The following is a 27,532-nucleotide window of genomic DNA, read 5'->3' as shown; positions in this document are numbered from 1 at the left end:
ACCTGTAGGTTGGCTGCAAACTGTTGAAATGCTGTTTGAATGAAACAAACACCTACTGCTCATGGAATATTTACAAACAGTTATGGACCATTTGTGGAAAGACTGAGGTGTGGTAACTGGAAGCAGGTAAGATATGGCTTTGTTTCAGCCTCACTGTGGCTCCCTAATCTCCCTTGGTGCCCACGCCTGGCTCTTGCTGCGCCCTTAAAAACGTCTGAGCTCTTGTGGCTGAGGCAATCTTGGAAGACTTCAGCCTGAGGCAGAGATGAACATCGGAAATTTAAGGAATGAACAAAGGGCTCTCATTTTACAAAGCGTTAGTGAAGCAGCATTACCAACCACATGTAATTAGAAGTCTAGAGGGTTGGGCTTTTTTTTGCCTTTCTGTGTTTCATTGCTTCTCTTTTCTGTTCTGTAACAGGGAGCACTGTAATCAACAGAGAGAGGATGGTATCTTTAAAACTACATGAATTACTTGAAAGGTCTATTAATTTCTTTTTGCAAAGCTATCAGCTTTTGTCTATTTTGTGTTGATTTTTTACATTTTTGTTTCAATTCTCTTTTAGAAGGCCCATTAGTTATAAAGCTAACCTAGACAGTAAGAACTGATAACAGGTGATAAAAGTTAAGTAATCCAAGTAGTTGAAAATCCTCTTTATTAAAAGGCTTTTAGCTACAATATGTCTGTAATTTCAACCCTGTTTTTTCAAACTTGATTTTTTTCCCTGAAAACTCACACAAATAGGAATTTACAGCATAGACAAAATGCATAGAAGTTTTAAATAGATTCTAATTACAAATTAAACCAAGAAAAAAAGATCTGCAGATAAAACATGACTACTTCTTTCCTTTGGAGTTTCAGGTATACTCACTGAGACAAGAAAAATGAGACCAAAACTAATTTCATCCAGATATGTCCAAAATCAGAAGAAGAACCAAATATTTATGTGTGGCCATCCTGAACTTGCCTTGGCAAACCAAACTTTCTTTAAATAAGTGGGGAGAAAAACCTTTTAGGAACACACACAAGAAAAACTACTGATTAAAAAAACAAGACTAGAATGTCAGTTTTCAAAGCTATCATTTTGGACAATATAGTTGCAAAATGTTCCAAAAAATATCGTTGTTAAATAAAAAAAACCCTATTTTTTTAATATTCCTATATGTTCTTTTACATTTGGTTTTAGATTTAATGATCACAATGAAACTCTCAAAGTATCTAACGTGAATCACAGAGGTTTTAATAGTCATTTCACAATTTCACTTTCTAGGATGGGTCAGGTAAAAGAAAAGCCAAATTAATAAATGTATCAATTGACAGTCACATTTTGAAATAGGCAAAAATGAATGGTGTGATCCTGATGAATGAGAAAAACTTGCATCGATATTTCACAATTTGTCAGGCCGCTATTGTCACTTACAAATGAAGGCTTTAGTATAATGTTCTTCTAAAGTAAACTCTGCATAACAGATGTTTTTCCTCCTGATCTGACAAGTATTAAAACGTCCAGTGTGAATCATGGTATCATTCAGTCCTCATCAGCTGAATATGTCAGAAACAACATAGAGGGAGAGGTCCTGAAATAGAAACAACAGAGGCAGCCACAGTGGATTGCACATCTGAGCAGGATCCAGATGTCAGGCTTAAACCTGTCTATGACACCAGCTTGCTCTGGGACTTTGGGCAAGTCACCCTCATCTCTTTTTCTTTCACTTGTGTAATTGTTCTTGTCTACTTATATTGTAAAGGTTCTTTGGCCTGGACTGTCTCTCACAGCATTTCTACGCTACTGAAATCAGGAGAACACAAGTAAATGTCTATACCACTGTCCAATATGGAAATGAATCTGATACCTCAGAAGATATATAACTCATTTATACAGTTGCTGAATCACTAAAACATAAATTACAAGTTCACTATAATGATTTTTCCCAGTTGCATGCCATCATCCTCAAAGAATGTATATCATGCATGCCTACAGTGGCACTCTAAATACATTTTTATTTCAGTAGTCCTTAATGATCTTTTAAACTTGATTTATTATAGAAGGGTGTAATGTGCCATGTACAGAAGCAATATATTTCCCACTAAATTTGGTTAAGCTCCTTTTGAGTATAATAGAAACTGAAGGAACATGGCACCTTGTAATTATGCAGCACTTCTGTAGCCTGAAACCTAGAATAACCTTAGCAAGTCTCCACAATTATATCTGTTCCACTGGGAGGGAACTAACATTGTGAAATGGAAGTTTTTGAAGTCTGTCTTATTTTTCATGATGTTACTTGAACCAGGCACACAAAATATAAGTATATAACAGTAATCATATTTAGAATCAGTAAAATATGGTATGCCTATATACACATATAAATTTTGAGGTTAAAAACCCCCATGTAATTTACACTTTCACACACGCACATAAATATAAATAAAAAAATACAAGCAGTAAGCAGACTATTAATTTACATTTTCCTCTCTTAACCATAAGGTTGCTCATCTCACAAATCATATTTCTATGGGAAATGAAAGGTACACTGCTGCCAGCATTTTGTAAGAAATAATGAAACACTTTACTACCTGTAAGTGCTGACTGAGTGCTTCTGTTTTTCCTTCCCAAGGTGACTGTAACACAGATTGATGAAAGATTCAGCAGAACTACAAAGGTTAAAGATGCAGACCTGGAGCTAGAAGGCAGCCCTGACACTGATGGAATACAGTACAATGAGAGTACCCACATTATTGTCTTACCCTCTGATAACCACTGTAATATAAAAACTGACTAGAGGAGAAGGGAACAAATTAAATCCATTAATCAAGCATATCTGTGCTAAACAGTTGCTCGAAAGAGATGAACAAATGAAAAATTTACTGTTTGTTTCCATGCTTGCTACCACTGGAGAAGAAAATTAATTATAAGGCTGAGGCTCAACTATTAGTTAAGTTTTTTCTTGAGAAAACTATTTATTGGTTTGTCAGAGAACAAATGAACCTCATTAGAGAGATTAGTTTCAGCTGATGGTTTTGCACTAGGACAGGCTAATAACATACCTTTTCAAGATATATTGAAGGAAATAACTTCAAAGAACCAGAGTCAAATTTGTTGTATTATACTTAAATCATAAATGTATGATTTATCACCCAGCTAAAAGTCAGCTCAATTTTCCTTATATTGCTCTGGTTAAGTGGTTATTTAAGTTGCCTGTAGTCAGCTGTTTGTCAGGGATTCACAAAAGGATCTCTCTAGTCATCTCACAATTCTCTCACAAAACTCCTCTCTTGAAGTGCATTATCTGAAACCTAGCTAGTTCTTGAAACAAAAAATACTCCCTTAAATAGGGATTTGGGGGGAGTGTTTTGATTTGTTTTTTTTAATAAATGAAATGACAGTCTGATCGAAACTCAATGAAATTCTCCCAAAAGTTTCTGTTTATAAAGCAAATCAATATATATGGTATTTCTGTAATCTACAGAGCAAAGAGTACAGGATGTTCTACTATATTGCTCTGTCATCCTGCTGGAAACTATTATTAAAGTAGTCACTCTCTTTTGTAAAGAAGAGAAGATAGCTCTCTATGAACTGGGAGCCTTCAAAGCAAATTATTACCTGCAGAAGGTCAGAGAAGTTATGCATCCACCAGTGAAAGTGGCTGAGGGTTTGCAGTGCAGCATTTGTGCCAAAGTTTCTAATCTCTTTTTAAACAGATGGTGAAAGCCTCTGGCCTGCAATGGGCTCTGCCGCAGCGCTGGGTTCCTCGTGATGCAAATGCCTCCCATGGGGGATTGAGCTGAGATCATGAAGATAAAACAGCAAGATATCACACAATAGTTAGCTTGTCACTACTCAACTGACCTGATTCCCCCTGGAAGTCTAGAGTCAAAGAAGCAACTGTCAGACACCATAGGTAAGGAAGTCAGCTTCCACTGTTTTTACGTCTTGTGAGTCCCAACCCCGACGGGTAAACCTATGGGAAGAGTTTACAAAGCACCTGGTACATTTGAGAAATGCTTTCTTTCACATGGTGTCCTCATGTCTCATCCTGCAATAGCAATCTGCCATTATTTTTCACATTTCAGCAGTGTTACTTTTATTTTCCTGCCCAAAAATTTATTTTAATAAACCTTGAATAAAATCATGTTTTGCCTGTGTCCTCTGCTGGAACTGAAAAAAAGATTAAAATGTTACTAAGGGGATGGAGAAAAAGGAGTTATAACAGCACATGGAAACACATAGTTATGCCAAACCCCATGGGCCTGATTTTCTTAGAAGACCAGCAAAGAGTTGCTATATCCTATAACTACCCATCTCCTGATCCACAGAGCAGCACAACTTGGATTCTTGAGTGCTGAAAAAACCCAATATTTAAACATGAAATTTTGTGCAAGGGATTCCTTCGTGGTTCTACACCAAATCCCACCCTAAACCAAACACCACCCCTCAAAAACAAACAAACAAACAAGAAAACCAAAAATCCCCCTGTTAGATTAAAGAAGTTCATTTTAAATATAGTTTTTTGACTATTAAAAAAACCTGGAGCAGAACAGAAAATCTGACCTGGTGTCTCCATTCCTTTCTGTGGAAGTGATTTAGCTGGCTTCCTCTTTCTAGAAGAGCCTGTTGTGTAATACAGTTGACATTAGCTCAGCAAAAGCAGCTGCAAAGAGATCCCTGAGAGTAACTCCTGAAACTTAACTTTTCAATGGCAAAAATGCTTTTCATACAATAAAGACAGATGATTCCTGGGCGTAATGTCCAAAACTATGATGGAGATTTAACTGCAGACCTCACACTCATATCATAGGTCCAGGCACTCCTGCGGTTTAAACAAGACGACCTTGTCTCCGTATTGTTTGAACTCCATTTAGCTCCACTTTGGCAACAAATCCATCCAGCCTTAAGCTATTTTAACAGGAAAGAATATATTCAATACAAGTCTCACACAGTGTTTCAGTGCTTGCCTTTCATAATCCACCTATGTGGTAGGTGTCCAGAGGTTATCTTTAACCATATTTCTCTTTTCGGAGTATGACAGGATAAAATCGTTGACATTATGTCCTTAGCAGGAGATGACTGCATTAGCCTGTATTCCCCACAGTAACATTTGACAGATTGAAGTGAGAATGGTGATATCTGGAAGGTAATGTGTCATGGGGATAAAGACCCATGATTCAAAACCTCTCTTCTTGATTTTTCCCACTGCTGGAGCACTTAGACAGCCTTAGTATGAATTCAAGTCATCCTCCGCGGAAACAGCACTTTAAAGGTTATCCTGAAGAGCCTTCTCTTTTACTGCAGTAAATCCTCTGTGAATAACAGGCAACTGACTACCATAAAAAGACAATATTTTCTGCACTCTGTACAGTCTCTGATGACTTTGGCCTATAGCTGCCTTCATGATTTGGAATGCTAAAAGTAGCTTCTACTTTCCGCATGAAGGATGTGTTGGATAGATGACACAAACAGTAAATAGAGATGGCATGTAATAGAACTATCTGAAATATCTATTACTGTGAGAGAAGTTTACAAGTCAAGGGAGGTGACCAGAGAAACATAATAATGGCAACAGTAAGTGTTTGTGAAACGATGGAAATAATAATTTGGACTACTGATGCTTAGGCACAAATGATACGGAGGATGTTGGGATTTCTACATGAGTGTGTGTGTGTGTTTGTGTCTAAGTAAATGAACTAGAAAATGGATAGTGGATGCTACAACATTCCATAGAGCTGAATAACAACAAATGATGGATTCACAGAATATATGTTAGTAAAATGGAAATAACACGCTATTTATTTAGATACCCTATTGGAAGTAAGAGATTAATGAAAAACAGAGAAGCTGCAAGCAGAAGATATTTTGAATTTTGAAGAATCACAATAGACTACCAAAATAACTTAGGGCTTCTTTAAAATGACCTTAAAAAAGACTAATTTTCAAATCAACTTTCCATTGACAATACCACTGTTTGTTATGAGAAAAGTTTGAGCTGGTAGCCTGAAACAGGCAAATCTTGAAACTCAGGGTATCATTTTAGAAGGTAAATGCTTCACTTTTTTTGTGGGATGAAGTATTACAGTTTAAGTCAACATGTCATGAGGATTTATACTGAAGAAACTTAAATCAGGATGTGGCCACTGATGATCTAGTAAAAAAAAAAAATCAATTAATCAAACAAACAAAACTCTATAACCAAAACAACCAAAAAAAAATTTGTAAAAGGAAGTTGTTTTTATTTTAAAAAAGTTACTCCTATGTAATTTCTATTATCTGAAGGAACTTAAAAAATAAATCTGATTCTACCTTATCACAATGTACACTTTTGCATTCTCTACTTATCTGTTGAGTTTCAACTCAACTGATTCAAAATCCTTCATTTACATACAATATTAGAAATTAGGTGTAAGCAAAGGACAGATGATTGGGGGTCAAATTTTATATTCTATACAGGTCTCAGTTATACCTGCTTCTCCAATCCATCATGTATCACCTACTCATTTTTGCCAAGTTACATTGTTCTGTACTGAAATTGAGCAAATTTACAACAAAATAAAAATAATTTTACCCATGTCTCTGAGGTGGATGGAAACTAGCAGCAGTTCAACACTTTGAAAACTTGTACAGGAGTCTAACTGCAAGCAAGGACTTGTTTCTGAAAATCTGAATCACAAGATATATTTCTCTGCTGTAACATGTAATAGATTAAGCAAGATTATGAAAAACCATTAACTTTTTCATTTTCACTTGGTTAAATTTCTAGACACGTAAAATTAAGACAAGTGTTCTCCAAGTCAGGCTTCTCATTTTGACATTCTTATTACAAATACTATAAATTGTATAAGAAGCCCTCCCTCAGATCTGACGGAAAGGGCTCTCACAAAAGGCTTTGAAAATTTATCATCATCATCATGGCTTTGTGTATATTTGCAATGGTAGTATTTACAGGCAATTTTTTTTTACTGGAGATAAAGATCCTCTCTTTCCCTACGGAAGCGCTCATTCTTTTTTAAAGTTCAACACCCTATCAAGTGTATGTAACTCCTGGCCTCATACTGATGCAAACTAAGTTAGTAATTATTCTTAATTATGCCAGCTTTTCCACATTTCTATTTATTATCTGACACCTTTCAAACATTACATCTGGCAGTCTGTTAGACTGTTGTGGTATAGTTGATTTAGGTATAGTATGGACAGGGGTACCACTCAGGGCACAGTCAAGAGTTACATCTGCTCTCTGCTGCATTATGTTCCTTACTCTTTCTAATAATTCAAAGCCTCATACTCTATAAAGTCCTTCAGAACACACAGGACAGAGCACGCTGTATCTTGTAGGGCTTCATCTGAGTTTCTCAGTCACCTGCCTGCTCTCTACATCATTTTCCCTTTAATGGTTGGTCTGTGCTCTATGCTGGTAATCCATGATCTTGTACTAAAGGTCCTCAATGCATTTTATGCTTATGTTGCCATATCCTTATTCAAGAGGCTCAATCTCTTCATTAGGAGTGCTGCATTCATAAGCACAGTAGATGCCACTGAAAACCGATTATCCCTGCAAAAAGGGATCTCCAGAGTTTGAGGGGACCTACAGGGAAATCAAGGAAGCAAAATCAAAGCATGCTGTTCCTTGCAGAAATGAATATTGCAAACCCCTGCAGGAACTCCATAGAAAAGTAAAGTGCTGAGAAGCAATAAATCATAAAAAATGGTGTTTTGACATAGAACCCAAGATTTGCTTCCCCGTTCCCCCTTTTTTTAACTCCTGCGGAAAAACACCTTTGCAAATAAGTTTGTGTTTGAAAAAAATAAAATGGTCAGATAAAGGCGTGAAATAGAAACTCTAAATATAAGACATTTGATTAAAAGTCCTTTAAAAGAGTAAAATATTCCAATAGCAGTAAGTAGACAAAAAAGAGTCACAGAGCTTTTCATCCTTTCATTTAATTAATGATTAAGGTTGAAAAAATTGTGAAGTGATGCAATTCAAATTTCAGGTATGAAAAAAATAACACTTTGAAATTACACTGCACAATTTTATAATAAAATGCTTACAAATAACTACCCTACTTTTGGAAGTAAATTTATCACTTACACATCATGTTTAGCTTTGTGCTTTTACCAGTTGAGGTACCCACCCTGAAGTAAAGTACAGCAACTTTCCCTTGGAGAAAACAAACCAAACCAAACCAAAGGAAACCGTAACACTTTATTTCTGTTAACTGCAAAGGATTTACCCTGAATGAGTAAATGCTTTTCTGGGTCATAACAAGAATAGAAACCTAATATATATGTGTATTTATACAGACCTTGGGACCTGCTTAGAATTCTGTAAGGTTGTTCCACAAGTGCTCAGGCTGGCCAAGGAGATGTTCCCTTGTGCAGAAAAAGCCTGGGATACCTGGCTGACCGTGCAGAGCCGAATGGGATCCAATAACCAACTTCTGTCATGGCTGCAAGGAAGGAGATGAGATTGTAATCTGATGACAATAAACAGTTGTAAACACAGAAATTTAATGGCTACTTCTAATATTGTCACAATGAATCAGACGCAAGTAAAGGAGAAGTATGACGTACATAAACACCTTATTCTTTTAAGAAACTATTTCTGTGCAAAGCAAACAAGCAACAACCCCGGAATCTGACAAAATGAAGGACTGTCACACAGGCTTGTGTTGAGCACAACAAAAACAGCAACAAAACAAGGCTGTGTGTAGGGCTTAATTTGCTCTGAAGAATGCTGAGCAACACAAAAAAGAGTTGACAAAAATCTCTTGTTAGAGGAAACCTGAATCTTGAGAGGTAATTAGGAACAGCAGGAACTTCTCAAATTGCTTATTCTTTGAAATAGCAAGCAATTGCATATCAATCCATGAAACCTGTGTGCGTTTGATAGCACAGAGTGGGTGGTCTTTAGAGTGAATGCACAAAGAAAATGGCTGGCTAGGCTGGCAACTTACTTCAGCATCTGCTGTGCAGAATTATCACTCTGATATCACATAGTACTACATATGTAAGTTGGTTGTCAATAAAGGAGAATTACATTTTTGTTGCTTGTGTTTGAGCTGATACCCTGCCCTCAAAGCTTGATATTCACTTAAGATTCAACAGTGAATCCTTTGTAGCCAGCGATATAAATAAGATTATTTTTTCTAGCTCATACCAACAAAAATTGGGAGTCTTTATTTCTAGTTTTTGGTTCATAGGTAGAGACAAAAGGTATTGTGAATTTAATAAGGCAGATGATGAAAGCACAGCACTATACTAGTGCTGACTTTCACTGGATATTTTACTGAAATGTCTACTTCTTATATTTTTAACTTTTCAAACAAATTAAATCAATTCTTTCCTTTGAATACTGGTTGGAATTTGACAGTTAAAATATGACACGATGTCCATATAGTGTGAATAACTCTAAGACCCTCTTGCACCAAATATTATTTCTATAACTGTAATTGCTTGAGGAACCTAATTTGCATTAGAAATAGGCAAATGTTTGTGTAACAGCATCCCAGATTAATGCTCATTAATGCTGGAAGGCAGCTATGACTGCCTCATCTCTGATTCACACTGAGTCACTGCACCTTCTCATGGTTTCAAAGTCAAAACCCTCCAGTCTAGATGTGAGATGTATTTAATCTTCAAACAAGCTTCAGAACAGCCTGTCTCTCTTCTGTCTTTATCAGCATGAGCTCAGTGACACCAGGCTCTTCGTCAACATTAACAGTGTCTCCTGAGTGAATCCTTAAGAAGTAAAATGAAGGGAACTGAAAATAAAATATTCCTACCTGGGTAGGTGGCGAGAACACAAAGTTTAGGGCACAGCACGCTGCTTTGTGAGTGTCATCTATTTTGGATTAGACAAAAAAGAGCAAGGGGAAGTCATTTTTTTGGTAGAATGTTATGATTCTACATGTTAAGGCTGTAAGACCTCTGGTCTGGGTCCTGACACTGAAGAACTCTTAGCTACTGCACACTTTTCACCCTTTCCCCCCAAGTAGAAAACGCCCTGCAAGGAATTTGATTGAATCTCCTGCTAAAATTATTTTACAGAAGCTGTGTTTTACCATAAAGGAACACTTCCCTCCTAGCCACTTTGAATAAACTTCTTTTCAAACCTATCTCAACATTTTTTCTAATTCTGACTGACGTCTTGGGTGATATTTTTCTCTCTCGTAAAAAGGGAGGAATATCTGTAAATATTTGAAAGCCAATGTGTTCTCCTATTGTTAATCAACTCAGAAATTTCCAATAGTTTTATTTTCTATTGTTTTCTGAAGTTAATTGTACTTTTCAAACAAATCAATTGAGAAATAGTTAAAGAGTGAAAATGGCTTTGAAGTGCAGGAAAAAAAAGTTTTTACACAATAGCAGTTTTAGAAGTGAAGTCCCTTCATTCCCTTGCTTTTGTCAGGATACACACTCCCCATGCCACACAGAAATGTGTGAGGATGTCCTCCAGGCCCCATGCTGGAGGATCCTCAGCTTTTACATCCTGTGTCTTACTCTTGTCACACAAACTCAATTACTGCACTACTACTCCAGTGTCCCTTGAAAATGCTTTGATAGTGTGAGCTACACAACAGATTCTCTCCTAGAACCTGAAAAAAAAAAAAAGCAGGTGTTACCCAGAATGATGGCAGATAAAACTACTTCCCAAGCAGCAGTATTAGCATGCATTGGTACTGGAGCAAGATTAGGTTTTGTAAAAATAACACTCTTCTTTTATACTATGGAAATATGGAGATTTATCGAGAAAGTCTAAGTAAGGATGCAATTATGGCAATCCTAATTTTGCCAGACCGAAGTACTTATCTCTTTTATATCACAGATTTTTGCATCAGCATAAGGAGGAAATAAAATGACAATTTATTTTTGCATAGTTATTTTGTAAATTTGAAATTAGACACTGGAAGAACAGCAGGACTCTGTCAGGAGAGATGGAGTAAAACCTTGAAAATTTGAGGTTTTAAACCTCCATTCTCTTTATCAAAAGTTAGATAATCATTTGTTTCCTAAGCCCCAAAGGAAGGATTTTTTCCATCCTGTATTCTAGAAAAGAAAAGAAGCTAATCAGGGGTGAAAAAACTAAGTATATCTTTCCTGCTATCTTTCATTTTCTTCAGCTTTGTATTCTCATACATATACATACTTAGTTTTATATAAAATCTTGGAGATCTGCAATGCTGAGGTACGAATCATGTGGGTAGAAGTAAAATATTCTCCGTTCTCATCTCTCTAAAACCCCAACTTGCTAAGCTTCATTTTTGGAACATATGAGAAAAAAAAGACACTTGCTGTCGCTGTGGCTTAAAAAACAGTTTTAAAAGGAAACTTGCTGGGAACTCAGATATGGGTTGCCATTCAAAATGCCAGTGTGTTACTATTTATTATATGTTTTTCCACAATATAAAGACTAGAATTGTCTTTATAATGACTAGACATAATATTGCTTGTGTAAAGAGGATATAGGTATTCAGTATTACCTAGAATTCAATGCTCATTATAATCTGCTTTGTCAAAACTCTACCTTTTTTCTTTTTCTTTTTTTTTTTTTTTTTAAAGTGTAAGCTAGATTTTGGTCATCTTACAACCATAAGAAACATCAGTAATAATCCAACAAGCAAAATCTAATTCTGGCATCTGTAAAATCCTTTACACAGGAAAAAACTACATAGATGAATTATTACAAATTTTTTTCAGCAAATATGCATTTCATAGTCCTAGAATATTGCAAACAGTATTGGAGGTACAACCTTTAAATTAAACCTACAAGATAATGAGGCTGCTTTATCCAAGACTTTCTCACTCAGCTTTCTCCTGCTCTTCCTTTTAAACCACAGATTAAAGCATTTAGCTGCTGGCGATATTTAAGCTCTAAAAGCTTTGTACGAAAAGTCCTGTTTCTGTCAAATAGAATGTTGTGATGGGTTGAACGATATTTCAGTGATGGGTCTTGACAACCTCTCAAACTAGACCTGAAAGTGATATATTGCACTTCATTTCAGATACTTGTCTTGGTTCTCTTGCTGAAACCACACAACTTCCCAGGGGGAGGACAGGAACATATTTGGTGAAAGGAGGTTGATTGGTTTCTTGTTAGTTTGTTATTTTCTTACTTTTTAACTTTCTAAGAGCTAGAGAGGTATTCAATGTCACCAAGCATAAACTTTTTCTGTGCAGTGCCTTCACTGGTTTGTTTTTTTTTCAAGAAACCAAACAGTATAAAAATAAGCACTGCTTAGTAGATTAACAGTTTCGGAAGATATATGTGAAAAGTGATGATGGAAAGCAAACTTCAAGAGCAATGATTAACACTATTGTCCTGAAGTGTCCTGTGTTCTTCAACACAAAAGCTACAGTCAATAATATTTAAGGTATTTGGTATACATGTTCATATTTGTTTTGTACTGAGAGTTAAGACCAACAGCCTTACCCATGAAAAGAGTGAGTGGTGAGGGAAGGAACAACGTGGTGGATGCTAAAAAGCTGCACAACACCAAGGGAAAAGAGAACAAGTTCACGAAAAGTGGAAGAGCACAATGAATTATTAATTGTACACTTACTTACAGACACCCCTGGGTCAGACAGTCCCTGAGCAGCAAAATGGTGGAACTGGGAGACCGTTCTGAGACATATCACTGTGTGCCTGCTTTGGTCCCCAGGCAGCCTATCTGGTCATTCTCCAAGAGAGGATACAGCACTACCTAGACTCATACAACAGATATGAATATTACAACTCAAACCCATTCTTATCTATGGCCAGGTTTATTTCATATATAGAGTCAGGCTTTTACAGAATGTTTTCCTATTTGTTTTAGGACCACTAATAAGATACATCTTGTTCAACATTTCTGTAGCTTTATTCCCAGAAAACCTGCTTCAAAAAAGAATAGGTATTTTGAGCTAAGCAAAACCTGCCAGACTGCAAGCTTTAAGTATTCTAAAGAATAAAGCCTTATAGTTCCAACAAAGTTATCAGAAGTAAAACAAAAAACCATAATGTCACAAAACACCAGAGCTCCCTTAAATTATATTTGGAAGGAGCAATTAAAAAATTAGTTCCTGGCAGAACAGCTGATTTGTAAAATCATTGAATGGCAATATAGCTGTGTCTTTCTTCTGGTGACTATAATTTTGTACTGTAGATGAAGGTTGTCCTTCGTGCTCATCTCTTGGAACCTTGTACAATTGGCACAGAAAGAGGGAATTGGGGATGGCCTGCTGGAAACCCCAGTATCTTAAGTTTACCATACTGGTGCGTGCTTTAGTCTGTTTACCTCTTCTCCAAATTGGGATGTATAACTTGGTCTAAAAGAAAAGTTCCCTCATAGTGAAATTAAGAAATTTATACTTCACAAACTCTCTGTGTTGGAATAAAAGGTGGGTTCTTGGGCCAAGAAAGTTTTGACCTAATGTCAACAGCTCAGATTTTCAGTTTCTAGTAAATATTCTATGTTTATATATTGACCTATGAACAATAAAATTCCAGCCTTACAAGTTGACTATTCTCACTTTCACTGTGTTAAATATTTAGGCTTGCTGCTGTGACCGCTTCCCTGTGGAGCCTTTTCCAGCGCCCAACCATTCTCTGGGAAAAGAGCCTCTTTCTCATATCCAACCTAAACCTGCCCTGACACAGCTTCAGGCCATTCCCTCAGGTCCTGTCCCTGGTCACCACAGAGCAGAGATCAGTGCCTGCCCCTCCTTTTCCTCTCCCAAGGAAATTGTAACTACAGTGAGGTCTCCCCTCAATCTCCTCTTCTCCAGGCTGAACAGACCAAGTGCCCACAGCTGCTCCTCATATGGCTTCCTTTCCAGAATCTTCACCATCTCTGTGGCCCTCCACTGGATGCACTCTAGTAGCCTTATATCCTCATCATTTATATCCTTGTCATATCTTACAGAGTAAGATTATTAACATAATAATTGCTTTATGTGCATTCCATATTTAGTTTCAGACATTTAGATATAAACATTTAATTTTCTCATTCTAATAACTTGTTTAATGGGTCAGCAGCACCCTCGATAATCATTCTTATTAAAAGTGAGTTCCAAAGTTCTGTCCAGCACCACATGTCTTGAGGGTGGCCAGCAAAAGATGCCTGGAGAAGCTTTGAAGGACAGAGTAGTCAAATTCTGCTGGACTCTCTGGCAACTTCCAGTTTTCTAAGCTTTATGAATTTTTCTGAGACAGATCAAATATTAAATATAAGTATTTAATCTTTATTAATGTATTTGTGCTTAAAATAGTTATATTTCATAGCCCTTGCTTGCTTTTTATTTCATCAATGTTTGTGATAGTTTTAGAACCAGTCTAATGCCACAATATCCTATGGAAATGTGATTCACTCCTTACCTACACATTATGTGAATAAGCATCCACTTTGTTCCACTTAACAATCATTCCCTCCTTTTTTATGAGAAATATCCTTCATTTTCTTCATTGCAGTCTTGATTTTACAGTCTCCTGTCATATTCCGCCCTTCAATGCTCTCTCAGTCTGAAGAGTCCTTGTCTATAAAATTATTCTTCATACAGAAATGATTCCATAACTCTGTTGATTTCCCTTCTATCTTCTCTAGTTCTACTATTCCATTTTTAGATAAATGATCTTGACAGGAAGAGGTACTCATATGGATAAAGCATCAGACCACGGTCCTGGAAAAAGGAATTATATTCTTGTTTGTGTCACAGATCTTATGCATTATTCAGTCATCTTGTCTTCTTAATTTTGAGTAACCATTCACTGCTAAGTGAAAATATTCTTCAGCAACAGAGAACATTTCTGCTTCCAGCCCGTAGAATATAACCACTACAGGATAATTTGATGTGAAATTATTACTTAAATAACACTATGGCATGAGGTTGATTTGGATATTTTCAAAATTAATTGAGAGCCTCACACTTTTGGATCAGGCCTCTAAAGACTCTGGGTACCTATTTTCTCCAGTATTTTCCTCTGAAAAGCTTTAGGAAAGAAGTGCCAGTCTACAATGGCTTTATGCTTAGCCCAGAAAATCAGACATCCCAAATCACTGGCATATTTATGGCCAATAACTCAACTCCTTCATTTAACCTTCAGTCGAGGCCACAGTGTCAGACACCACAGATCACTGGTGACAATGTAGAACCTTCAGGAGGAGCTGCACTTCAGTGTCCCTGCACCTCTTTTTTTTTTTTTTCAACAGCAGCTTTTCAGAAGCTGTTTCCAAACTATAAATAACTCCAAACTATGAGCAAACTTGTGATAAAAGCTCAATATTCTGGATAATATGGAAGCTGAAACAGACTCGTTTATATGTTGTATATACCTGAGTATTAAAACGGTGTAAAAACCAGATAGGCAAACAAACAGTGCCCAATTTCCACATTGCAGGTGAATTACTTTGAGTGAGAACTCACTGATTTCTTCTAATAGAGAAACATTATTCTTTTTATGCCCCTAAAAAATGGGTAATGGAGAAATCTAGAGAGAACATTAGATTTTCCTTTTGTGAATGCGTGGTGATTTCTCCAGTGATACCCACTGAATTCTGAAGCTCTATCATCCAAATGGCATTAATTGCATCATCTTTTATTGCAAACCTGGCATTTATGAACAATAGGAGGCTTTTATTTTTCCTCTCCTAGATTTATTTTTACTGAGTAAAGAGGGAAACTTCAGCAAAAGCCGTGGCACAGTATGTGAAAGGTAAACAAGGAGGATGTCAAACTAAATGAAAGAACTGTTGAACTCCAAGCCTCATATTAAAACTTTATTTTCTAATCAGTGCATAATATCTCAGAATCTCTGTGCCTTGACACAGAGCCTTAGGCATCTCAACTGGAGTCCAACAAGCCCTAAGGCCTTACCCACACTCACAGTTCCAAACTCAATTTATATACAAAACAGAGACTAAGAGCAATCCAGGAGGATTGTAGGAGTCAAAAAATTTTTATGAATTTTGTGGAAGGTTTGCAATGTTTTCCAATGCACAAGGCTTGGTGTAGTTTGTAAATTCTATAAAGCTTATTTCACCCTCTTCTTTAAGCATTTATTCACACGGACTTTTAAATATGATGTGGCATAATATTAGAACATTTCCTAAATATCTAAGTTACTTAACTAAGAAAAAGTCTCTGAGTCAATTTAAAAAAATAATAATTAAAAAAATTAAATACATAAGATAGGATTATATTCAGTTGATTTCTCTGAGTATACAAATTGAGAGTTTTGTTGAATGGTTTGTTTCACTAAATGAACAGAAAATATTTTCAGGACTCCATGTGTAAACCAGCACGTTAAGTCAGAAGTCCCACTGTTGGGTCCAGCCCACTGTTCACAGAGGACAGGAAAACAAAATGAGAATTTTTTTTTGCACTAAGTGATTTCCTGGGTCACTGCCAAGAGGGACTGCTCTTCCCAGCAGGTTTCAACAAAATGCCCCAAATACTTCTCTGTGGAAGGAGGTAAGCTGTAACCAGGCTTTGCCCTCAGTATTATCGAGTCAGCTCTACCCACAGCAGCAACACAATGTCAAAGCATCAAGAGCTCTCAGTATTTTTGGCCTCAGATTAAGCAGACAAAAAAGAAAAGCAAAACTGGAAAGCAGCATCTTCCAAGGATGACTGCCCTCCTCACAGACTCATTCCAATCTCACACCACAGTGCCATAGTTTAACCATTCTATTTTCCAGGCTGGTGTTTAATTTGATTTTCCACTTAGGGAATAACTGCACTTAATTGATCCGTATAAGCCCATCTCAGTGGAAGAAGTGGAGCCTACAAAATTCATCAGATTAAGTAGACAAAAAAGAAAAGGAAAACTGGAAAGCAGCATCTTCCAAGGATGACTGTCCTCCTCACAGACTCATTCCAATCTCACACCACAGTGTCTCTCTATTTAGATGAGAAACACCTTAAAAATTAGTCAGTCATATTTACCTCTTAATTGCTTTCCTCTGACTATTATTGCACTTAAGTGTCTTCCAATGTCTTCCTAATTTAACGTAAATAAATCTTTCCTTTCCTTTTCATTTTCAAAACTTATACTAAGGCATTATGATTATGGCCATGTGAATAAACAGGCAAGCACAACAAAATTTCCAGATGTAACTATTGACTGTTGATGGCCAGCACCAAAAAAAAGTTAGGATCCTTGTAGCAAGTGATGACTTATTAAACTATTTTCATTTATCTGCCAGTGGGAACATTTGCTGAATCAATGTGAACAGTCTAGGGGTATGACCTTAATGAGGATCAGTGTTCATAATCATAATCATAACAGAATCAAAACATATTTATGTGCAAACAATTAAACTCTTTACAAGGCTAATGAATAAACAAAACTTTCTTGAAAGATTTAGTTACTTATCAGATTGCTTATGATGAAATTTCTAGGATAATATAGATTTTTGACATATGTCCTAGACAAAATTGCATGAATAGTTATTTCAATGGTTTGAAATGCATGGGATACATAACATTAATATATTTGTGAGCTCATCATAAACTAGAATCAGGCTTCAATAAATTATTTAAACATGGAGAGATAAGTTGATAAAACTGTATGGTGGGGGCCCTGTCCAAAATCACTGAGTTTACAAACAAAATTCATGGAACTTTGGATCAGATGAAAGTCAGTCTTCCTCCTTTCCCCTTCTTTGTGTAAAGGAAAGACATTTTAATAAATATATATACATTTTCACATTTGCAATACCAACAGACAAGGACATTGTCATGAATGTGTCTTGTCTCTGCAATTTCCAGGTAAATTATTTACCTATTCAGGCTGGTGCATATGTTTGTTTATACATATAAATATTGGTTTGACGTCTCTTATTTTAGCTCCCCAGTTTGCAGCTCTTCACTTCTACAGCGCAAGGACTTTTTGCCTCTAATTGGCTCAGTCTCTGATTCAATATTTGCTTGCACTAGCCCTGTGGAAACAAGGCATTGAAATGTTTCACTTTTATCTGTTGAATTTCTTTTTTTCTGTAACAATGTTGGTCTTTTCGATGTTCTTCAAAGAAGTTTCATCATCTTGTTTTTGTTTGTTTGGTTTTTTTTGTTTGTTTTTGGTTTTTTTTTACAGTGCACAGGACCAAAATATCTATGGAAGATCTAATAATAAGTTTGCTATTATACTTATTTTCACCTTGAAAGATACACTGCCTGAAAGTATATTTCTAACTAGGAAGTCAGTGTGAATAACTGCATTTCCCTCTGAAAAGGTGCTGACAGTTACCTATTCTATATGCACATACATACATATATAACATATATAAAGAACTTATATCTATTTTTAGGTTCTATAGATTACCAGATTTACTCACCTCTAATCCAGCCTAAATTTCTTGTATTGAGGGTATTACAATCTTGTTACCACTGGCAGAGAAATCCGGTTTTGCCAACAAGAATTATGTGCACATTGACGTGAAATCTGGCACAGATCAAACCACCTGGCGCTGAGACTCTTCAAATTTTTGTTGTATGAGGCTTACAGAAGAGACCTTAGAGTAGTTTAGCCATGCACCCACACCACTCTTGCACTTCAAGGCTTGCTGAGGCTGTCCCAAGGACACTGCCTTGTCCACCCTCAGGCACAGCAGTGGAGATCTTCGGGAAGAATACTGTGCTTTTCTTCAGCTCAAGCAAATGGCCTTATTGCACCACTCTTCTTGTCATTCCACCACTGCTTGTGTAAGGTCTGAGCCAAAGCACCCATTTTCCTCAGTAACTCACTCAGTACCTGCAGATTTCCAAACAACACAATGGTACTTGCTGACTGTGTCCCGCCCCCATCACCACCTGTGGACATTATTGACCACCATGGACTGTAGAGGAGTGGTCACAGACACGAGGCTGTTACATATATGGCAGAGAGACACCTGCAATGGAGAAATGTCCATAATCTGGGCCTTGTTCTTCCTTTGAGACAACAAGTGACCAAACGCCTCTGAGAGTTCTTGGCACGGTGACTGCAGGTCTTGGGGGAGGACTAACATCACCTTTTGGCACATGGGAAGGATAACCCATCCATGTAAACTTTTTGGGACAAAGAGGTACATAAACACTCTTCGTCTTAACTGTGCTGTGCCCTCATCAGTGTTTTGCAAAGTCAGGAGGAGGCTGCTGGAGACAACAGTGGGGGTCTCCAGAAGCTGGGAGTTCAGACATGCAGTTGTCTTGATGCTGACTGGTGCCTAAAGAGCACTTAAAGGTCTCCCCATGAGCTGCACATCTTCCAAGCTGCCCAGACACTCCCAGAATTTTGTGCTAGTTTTCCTGAACCTAAAGCAGCGTTGCTTGTCAGTCTTTTCGTGCCCAGCAGCATCACAGAGTCTGTACCCACTGGATGTGCCCCTGGGTTACCTTGTTGATTGAGCAATGCATGGCAGTCCACCAGCACAGAACTTGGAAAGATTAGGAAATTTTCTTAGGTGCACTGGTTGCTCCTCTGTGACTCTTCTGAGAGGTGAAGAAGGACTGCAACCAACACAATTGGCAAGAGTTTATTGGTAAGATTAATTTCCCTAAAATTCACTTCCTTCTGTAAAGAAATTTGTCATTAGAGCAGATATTAGTATAAAATAACAGTACATTATATGTCTTCATTTAGGAAAGCCCATATGGTTTTTGTTTTCCTATTTTTTTCATGGACAAAAGAAGCTCTGAATTTGGTTTTAGAGTTACACAAGGTACACATAACAAGGTACAAGCTGTACGTCAGTAGCTTTGGTTGTATAACAGAAGGTCATCAAAATTTCACTGATGAATTGATAATGGATGCATTGAAGAAAAATTCTAATTTCTATCCAGAAATTCAGCTTATAAACTGTCCCAAAAGAAAAATGTGCTTTTTGAAACATTTAAGAGTCAAATCTATTGAATGGTCTCCTAATTTTTAAAATGCTTCCTGAAAACTAGATTGAGTAATAGTAGAAAAACTTGCAAGAATCAGTTAAAATATTATAATTGATAGTGGAAATATGAAAAAGTCCAATCAAATACCCTTCTTGAAATATTCCATTTACATTATTAACCTTGTCAGTCATTACTTTAAATAAATCCCTCCTTAAAAATGGTGAAAAGCAGGAAATGTACAAGTGTGTACTTCTGGAGTGACTTCATAAACTGATTAGTTTTTGAAACATTTTACTCTGATTAGGAGAGCAAGACAGATGAAATATGTGAACTGAAGATATAAACATACTCCACCTATTTATACTGCCATTTTCAAGCTCTCTTTTCTGAGGATTATTTAAAATTTAACACCCAGTACCTTTCATGGAGTCTGGTAACTCAAGGATTATTTTTTTTAAAAATCATTATGACAAGATCTTCTACTATTGCTTTTCTACAACTCACTAAGACAAATCACTCCATCTGTACTCTAAGAGAGCTAAATTCTGTTCAAGGATTCCACCAGGGCACCAAAAGAACACCTCAAAATTCCTTCACCCTCTGCTCATTTTAGTGCAAGGGTTATCAGCTATACTACACACTTCTGCACTAGAGAATGACAGATTCCAAGAACCACATCAAAAACCATAACAAGAAGCTAGCACATGCAGTTAAAAAAGTAGAGGTGACTCAGTTTCCAGGGGTTTACTTTAAATATTTAAAGACTGTTCTGACTCTTTAAAATACTTAATATTTAAAAATAAAATCAAAAAAACTGACCCTTGAGACTGTTTTTTTCTCTAGATAACAAATATCACACTGTCTTCTTTTTTCTTGTGCAAGAGTAAACATGCAATTATTTCAAGTATAGTTTTATCTTTAAAGTTTCATTTGCAAGGCAGCAGTGGTAGGAATAGGAACCACTGAGAACTGAGGTTATTTCTTACCATGGAAGCTGGTACAAAGTTTGTAATAGAAGAGTTTTACTGCTTTTTGTCATATTACACTTTTTTTGTTGGTGATGTTATTCTAAAGGTGATATATCAGGACTAAATCTACAATTCATGTTCCATAAAGCCTACGAATAAACTTACTCACATTTTTGACACCGATGGTGAAAATAAGCCCATGTTGAAATCAATGGGAGCTTTATGTACATGAAGGGTACAAGATATAGGTGCTTATAATTATCATCTTTAAACCTAATTTCCTTTTCTATGTCTTTGAGAGGAGTTCAAAGTCATTTGGAAAGTACTTGGTATGTAAATTCCAAGGTCTGCCCAAATCCAGTAGCTGAAGCTGAAACTTGAGATAAAAAAAGAAATGAAAAATTTTCTGAGAGACAAAAGTAGTTTGTGCTTCAGCCTTAAACGATCCTGATATCTGATACAATGGAAAAGCTGAAGAAGAGATTAGCCATTTGAAAAATGACCATTTCAGAGCTTTCATTGATTTCTTAAAGGTCTATTCACTAAAAATACATTTAAAGCATAAATGACGAAAATTCTACTGGTAGGTCATTACTTCGATTTGAACTGCTTGTAGTCTGCAGCCTCAAAACAGTAAAAAAATATTGCTACCCTAATAATGAGTTAGCATTTGCTGTGATTGTGGGATGACAAGCAGGCAAGAAGGTATTACTGATGGGATTCAGTATAACTGGGTATATGTCTAAAATTGTGTTACACTTTACAATTATTTCAATATCACTGAGGATGCCTGGGGGATAGTAGCTGAGGTTTTCATTCTACAGAAAGATAATGCCCTAGGGAGGAAAAGATGCAAACCAAAGGTTCAGCAATTAGGGCCACATACAGCCACAGTGCCAATGCTGAGTTCAGTGCTGTGCGAAAACAAATGTAGTAAAGAAGATGAGATAATTTATTTACAGACAATTACTGACTTCTGATATATTTGGGTTGCCACATTATTGTAACAGCATCAGATTATTACTTTGTGGATGGCTGCTATTGAGAATACTCAATATTTTGAAGACAGATGAGGCCCTAGTATACACAACATAGTAAGTACAGTGATATTCTTTTAGAAAGAAAAGAAAATTCCAGGATGAATAACCTAACAAAATACACAATCCTTTGGTTTTTGTAAACCCAAGGGATTACAAGAAAACAAGTAACAGCTGTCAAAGGAAAACAATGATGTAAAATCTTTCTAAAATCTTTTTAAAACAAGTTAAAAAGTCTAGGGATAATGTGAAAAAACAAAACAAAAAAAAAAACCAAAAAACAAACACCATGAAACCATGAAACTAAGCAGCGGGGATAAGATTCAGTTGCTTAAATATAGCATTCATTACCATGCAGGCATCCAAGACAACCATACAAGGCTGGCAGATATGACTTACAACCCAAGGGAGATCTGCTTTCCTCTGGCTGACAGCTGGAGGCCAGGCAGAATATTTTATGTTGCCGAAAAAACCACGCTGAATTTCTCAAAGCTTTGCGTTATTTGCAAACATGCCAGGTGATCCTTGCCCTCTGTTCAGCGCTGGAGAGGTGACACCTGGAGCAGTGTGTCCATTGCTGGGCTCACCAGCACAAGAGAGAGATGGACATACTGGAGAGAATCCAGGGAAGGGCCACAAAGAAAGTCAGGGGATCGAAGCATCTCTCCTGTAAGGAAAGGCTGAATGTGGGACTGACTGTTCAGCCTGGAGAAGGCTCAGGGGGAACCTCATTTGTTGTATTGACCAAGTGCCATCTTGCAAGGACTTTTGTTCTAAGTGATGAATGTAGTGCATTATCTCTGAAATTACTGTGCAGCCTGTGAGAACAATTAATTTTTTTTGTGAAATTACAAGGTGGTTAATTAATCTGAGTTAAAGTTAATTAAAATTTTACTCTTGTAAGAAAAGTGTTGGTCCGTTTAGCATATGTCAGGGTTTTTTTTTCTGCTAATGACCTCAAAAAGAAAATATTATATGTTCTTGAAATTTAGTTTTATTAGCTATCGAATTCTTGTATACAGTCCTCCGTTCCAGAAAAAGAAGAGTTAAGTCTAGTATCTCTTACTATTAGTTAATTTTACTTAACAACACTAAAATCAAAAACTGGTAGGTTACTGTGACATCAGAGCTAATTAGTCAACCAAATTTGCATGCAAAACTTCTGGTGCTTGTAATATCTCAAGAGTCTAGGGAGACTGGACAAAGACATCAGAAGTATACCATGGGGAGGTACTAGAAATGTGATGTGGGGAGTACTCAGCTCCATTCAGATGGAATTTAAAAATCAGTTGACCACACACTACCTGGGGAACAATTCCTGAAGGACTCCCTTTCACACGATTCCTTCTGGGGAACAATTCCTGAAAGACTCCCTTTCACACGATTCCTTCTGCTGGGGAAGGAGCATGATGAAGAAAAATGTAATCATACATTTCCACAGAGCTTGTAGAAATTGTGACTTGGAGACTGAGCTCGCCCTTTTGTCCTTTTATAACATGCTGATGTCACAAATATTTCAGGTTTAGGATCTTATGCATCATCAACACACTTTGACAGTTTAGCAGTGCTGGAGAGAGGCAAAACAACCATAAAATCCAGCTTAGCTGGCTGGCATGCTCTACTTGCTTTAGCACATTGATGAATCTGCTCTTAAAGTTGAAATAAAATATGATTTACTATACTAGAAAAATCAGAACCAATGCAGAAATATTTCATTATGCTTATTAGTATTGAAATTCTGAAATAATTTAAGTAGGGTAAAACTAATAGGTAAACATATTTGTTAGATTATTAAGAATAGGAATGAGTTCTTTAAGCACTAAGCTCTCAAAAGGATGTGATAATTCTAAAATAATCATAAAATGAAACCACCTCTGAACTTCACACCAATCAATATTAACTCTCATGTGTAGTCCTACCATGACAAAAATATTTTGAGGAAATTGGAAACAGACAACAAATCAAATTAATTCTAAAATATTTTTAAAAAATATCTTGGTGACTGAGAGATGCCAATCATCTTACATCTTAACATACGCTAAAATTTCAAAAATATAAAACTATATTTGCAAATATTTATGTGCATAATACACAGACTTATAAGTACTATTTCTGAGAAACCTATGAATAAACATTTTCTGGCATTTCCAAGAAAGTCTTCAACATCCTTTTGTATTTTATCTTAGGTCAACTTTATCCTTTCTTAGTCTATCAGTTTAAAGTATTTGAATACACTGAAAGAAAAACTGTGATTTAAACTGCAAAATAAGAAGTGGAAAGAGGTGGGTTTTTTTCATTTTCATTTGGGTTTAGGTTGTCAGGTTTTGGTATACAGGAAAGGAACCTGTAGAGAAACTTATCTGGAATGTGTGTTTGTGTTTATGTGTATGTATTGGTTGTGGGTATGGATTTTTTTTTCCAGAGTAAACAGTTATTATTTGAAGTATAGAAGCCAAAATTTAGTAATTTCAAAGATATCTGTGTAAATTAGGGGAGAGAGAGTGATGGTCATGAAAATTTAGGCCTTTAATTAGCTCAGGTACTTTTTAAGTATTGTATGGTTATTGTTGAGTTATAGTCCTGTGCTGTGTTAGGTCTAGACACCAAAACATTAAAATTATTCACAGTCTTCACTACTAAACAAAAGGTTTAGGTACCAAATGAATATAATTTAAAATTTATCAGAAGAACAATCACAGACAATAATTATTATGACATGACAAAAACCACAGTGGCATTTGACGTTTTTGGCTAAAATACTCCTTTGTTGAAGAAATAGGCGACTGTAGCCAATTAGGGTTAGTGACTGCAGACAAATATAACAGAAATTGTTTTAAGTGTGCTCCTAACTTCTCCAGTTCCTTGCACTGGCATCCTGCCAGCCTGCCAGCTCCAGGACACCCTGCAGGACACCTGCCTGCCCTGGCCATGGGGCAAGACTGTCCCAATAATCCCAGACCAGTCACTTTGAAGCAGAGTTTGGGGGATATTGAGTAGAAACGCTAAATGAAGGCTTCACTCTGATCTAATTTTAAGGAGTTCTAAAGCAAAACATTACACAGAAGCTAATTACTGTTATTGATAATGATGTCAAACACTCAAGGACCTGCAGCTGAGTGTTGGTAATCCAAACTGAATTCCAAGGCTAGAGGAATTAGCATAAACTAGTTAGGAAGGTTCAGTGTAAGCATCAGTTCAAGGTCTAAAGTGTTTACGACTTGAAACAAGCTTAGCTAATTACTGATCAATGGGCTGCATCCTGAGAGACATGTTTTTACCAGGACTGAGACAACAATAAACCCGATAACCAGTCTCAGAGGGTGAAAAGGAGATGTTAAAATATGTAGCCTAAAATGATAAACCAGATCTAAACAGCATAGTAATTTGCAGAAAAAGATGCTCCTCTTCAAAAAGGGGAAATGTTTTCCTGCACGCATCATCACAAAATGAACTTTTGACATTCCCTGTTAATAAAGCAGAAAAGAAAATTAAAAAAAACCTGTTTGTGATCCATATTTAAGCTATGCAAACTTCAGCTCTAAACAAGTATGTTATTTTCTGCTTGCTCCATTTAGTAATCTGTTTACAAATACACAACAATGGCTTAATGAAACTCAAGTTTATTGAATGAGATGTTTTGAAACAGCTCACAGAATGCATATGAAATTGCAACAGTATAACATATATAGCTATATAGTTTATATAGCAAAATTTGGTCCTTTTGATCTTTTGATGGATGAAGCAGATATATCTAAAAGCAAGAATCAGAAGATAAGTATTAGAAATTATACAGGCAAGGTGAATTTGCATATCAGCTTGAGAATACAGATGGAAATGAAGGTGTATTTAATCAGGCACTTTATATTAACACTATTGATTACCTGAAGGGTTCTGGTTGTCACAGGCAAATGTCAGATGCTCTAATTAGATCACTGTACAACTTGTATATGCACTAATCGTCCAGAGGACTGCATATAAAACAAAGGCAGTCTTTGTTTTTCACACATCTTTTTTTTTTCCCCCCTCAACGGATCTTTTACATTTGCTGGATGATGACACTATGAAATACAGTTTCTGAATGCAGATTTGTTATGGAATGTCCAACAACTTTAGGTATGCAGACAGCGTGATTCCTATCTCTGGTTTACCAATGGGTCTATAAAGCCTCACAGAAAGATTAATTACAGCTCACATCAATTTTGGCCTCTAGATGTCATGTAAGGTACATAACACCAAAAAGGAAGCATGGGAATTTTGATTATATCCATCAGAGAAAAAAGAGAAAACAGGTAGGTAGTAGAATTTTAAAAAGGAGTGGTTTACTGTTTGCATCTTTTACATAACTGAAATTCTTAAAATTAAGTGGGAAGTAGGAATAAGGAAGGAATAAATTCAAAGCAAAACATATTACTGATTGAAGAATTACTTCTATAAATCAGCAAGATTTGAGAAAATAATAAACAACATTCAAGAACTCACAGATGTCATACCACTGATACTCAAGGTTAAAACTGCCACAGAAAATATAATAGCTCTCAGAGATGCAATAGAAATAGAGTTATATAACTGACCTTTTACATCAAACTCTGCCTTGCAGTTCCAAGCATTTCTCAAAATACTTTTGATAACGCCCATAAAACAATTGTCCAGTATTTTATTAGCAATTTTAAAATACACAGAGCAAACACCGTAAAAACACTTTGCTCCATGACAGTGTTTATCCAAGGATCTTAAAATCTGTTACTCGTGCAATAAATATATAAAATAAATAACTAGAATTATATTCACTTTTGCAGGTCATTGAATAGAAAAAGTTATTGAAATGCAGGTCTGAACTCAAATTCTAAATTAATAGCAAAACCAGGAAAGGAAACTCAATATCCTTTTCTCACCAAATAAAACATTCATTATCGACCATAAAAATTGTGACAGGAAATCAATTTAGATTCTATAAGGGATCTTGCATGTAGGGTTTCTAAAAGATCATGTTTCTGTGTATGGTAAAACACCCTGGAAAACTGCAGGTGCCTGCAGACCTAGTTGCCACCAGCGAGCATCTCCTGATCTTTATGTGGGCACTGGGCATCCCAAAGGCACCAAACACCCATGTTAAGCAGAGACTCAAAGTGTAAAACCTCAAGGGTGAGTCCTGCACAGGACATGTAAGACAAGCCAGTAAAGTAAAGGTGACCTTACCCTGAAGGCCACAAACCTGGTCTTTGTATCTATGCAATCCTAGGGCTCTCCAGTGCTTCTCTACTCTTTGGCTTTATCAGCCATTTGTTTCCCAACTGTCCAGCACCTTGTGCCTTTTCCTGTCTTACACGCTTCTCCTAAGGTTATCACCAGGACTATCAACCTGCCAACACCAACATTTTATCTCACAGCTTCTGTTCCCACTGACTAACAATCACTTCCAAGCACAGAATAAGTCAGGATCCAGCTTGTGCCAGTTGTTCGCCTCCCGGTAAAGGTTATTTCAAAATGACACCACAAGTTACTATAAAATGCTATTTAGAGGATGATAGTACTTTCACACTTCTCTAGGTGTTCGTTTCTCATTTTCTCTCTCCTCCCACTAAAGCATTTTTTTCCTTTTGAAAGAATAAATGCATTAATCAAAAATAGCTGCAACAGACTGACCGTGCTGATCAACTAAATAGACCTAATCCTTTAAGTATGCCTTTTCCAG

At 36.5% G+C, this 27,532-nt stretch overlaps 1 long non-coding RNA gene across 1 annotated transcript; it reads right to left on the bottom strand.

The window, feature by feature from the left end:
• Positions 1 to 846: 846 nt before the first annotated feature.
• Positions 847 to 3,700, bottom strand: LOC116783171. Its single transcript, XR_004355514.1, has 3 exons — positions 3,603 to 3,700; positions 2,576 to 2,701; positions 847 to 1,578 (listed from the first exon to the last, which is right to left on the bottom strand). It is a non-coding gene; the product is annotated as an uncharacterized LOC116783171 (long non-coding RNA).
• Positions 3,701 to 27,532: the final 23,832 nt, after the last annotated feature.

Source organism: Chiroxiphia lanceolata, chromosome 2 (genome assembly GCF_009829145.1).
Source record: "Chiroxiphia lanceolata isolate bChiLan1 chromosome 2, bChiLan1.pri, whole genome shotgun sequence".
In the NCBI taxonomy this organism is placed as follows: domain Eukaryota; kingdom Metazoa; phylum Chordata; class Aves; order Passeriformes; family Pipridae; genus Chiroxiphia; species Chiroxiphia lanceolata.
The sequence above is the reverse complement of the archived record's forward strand: the minus strand, read 5'-3'. Positions and strand labels throughout refer to the sequence as shown.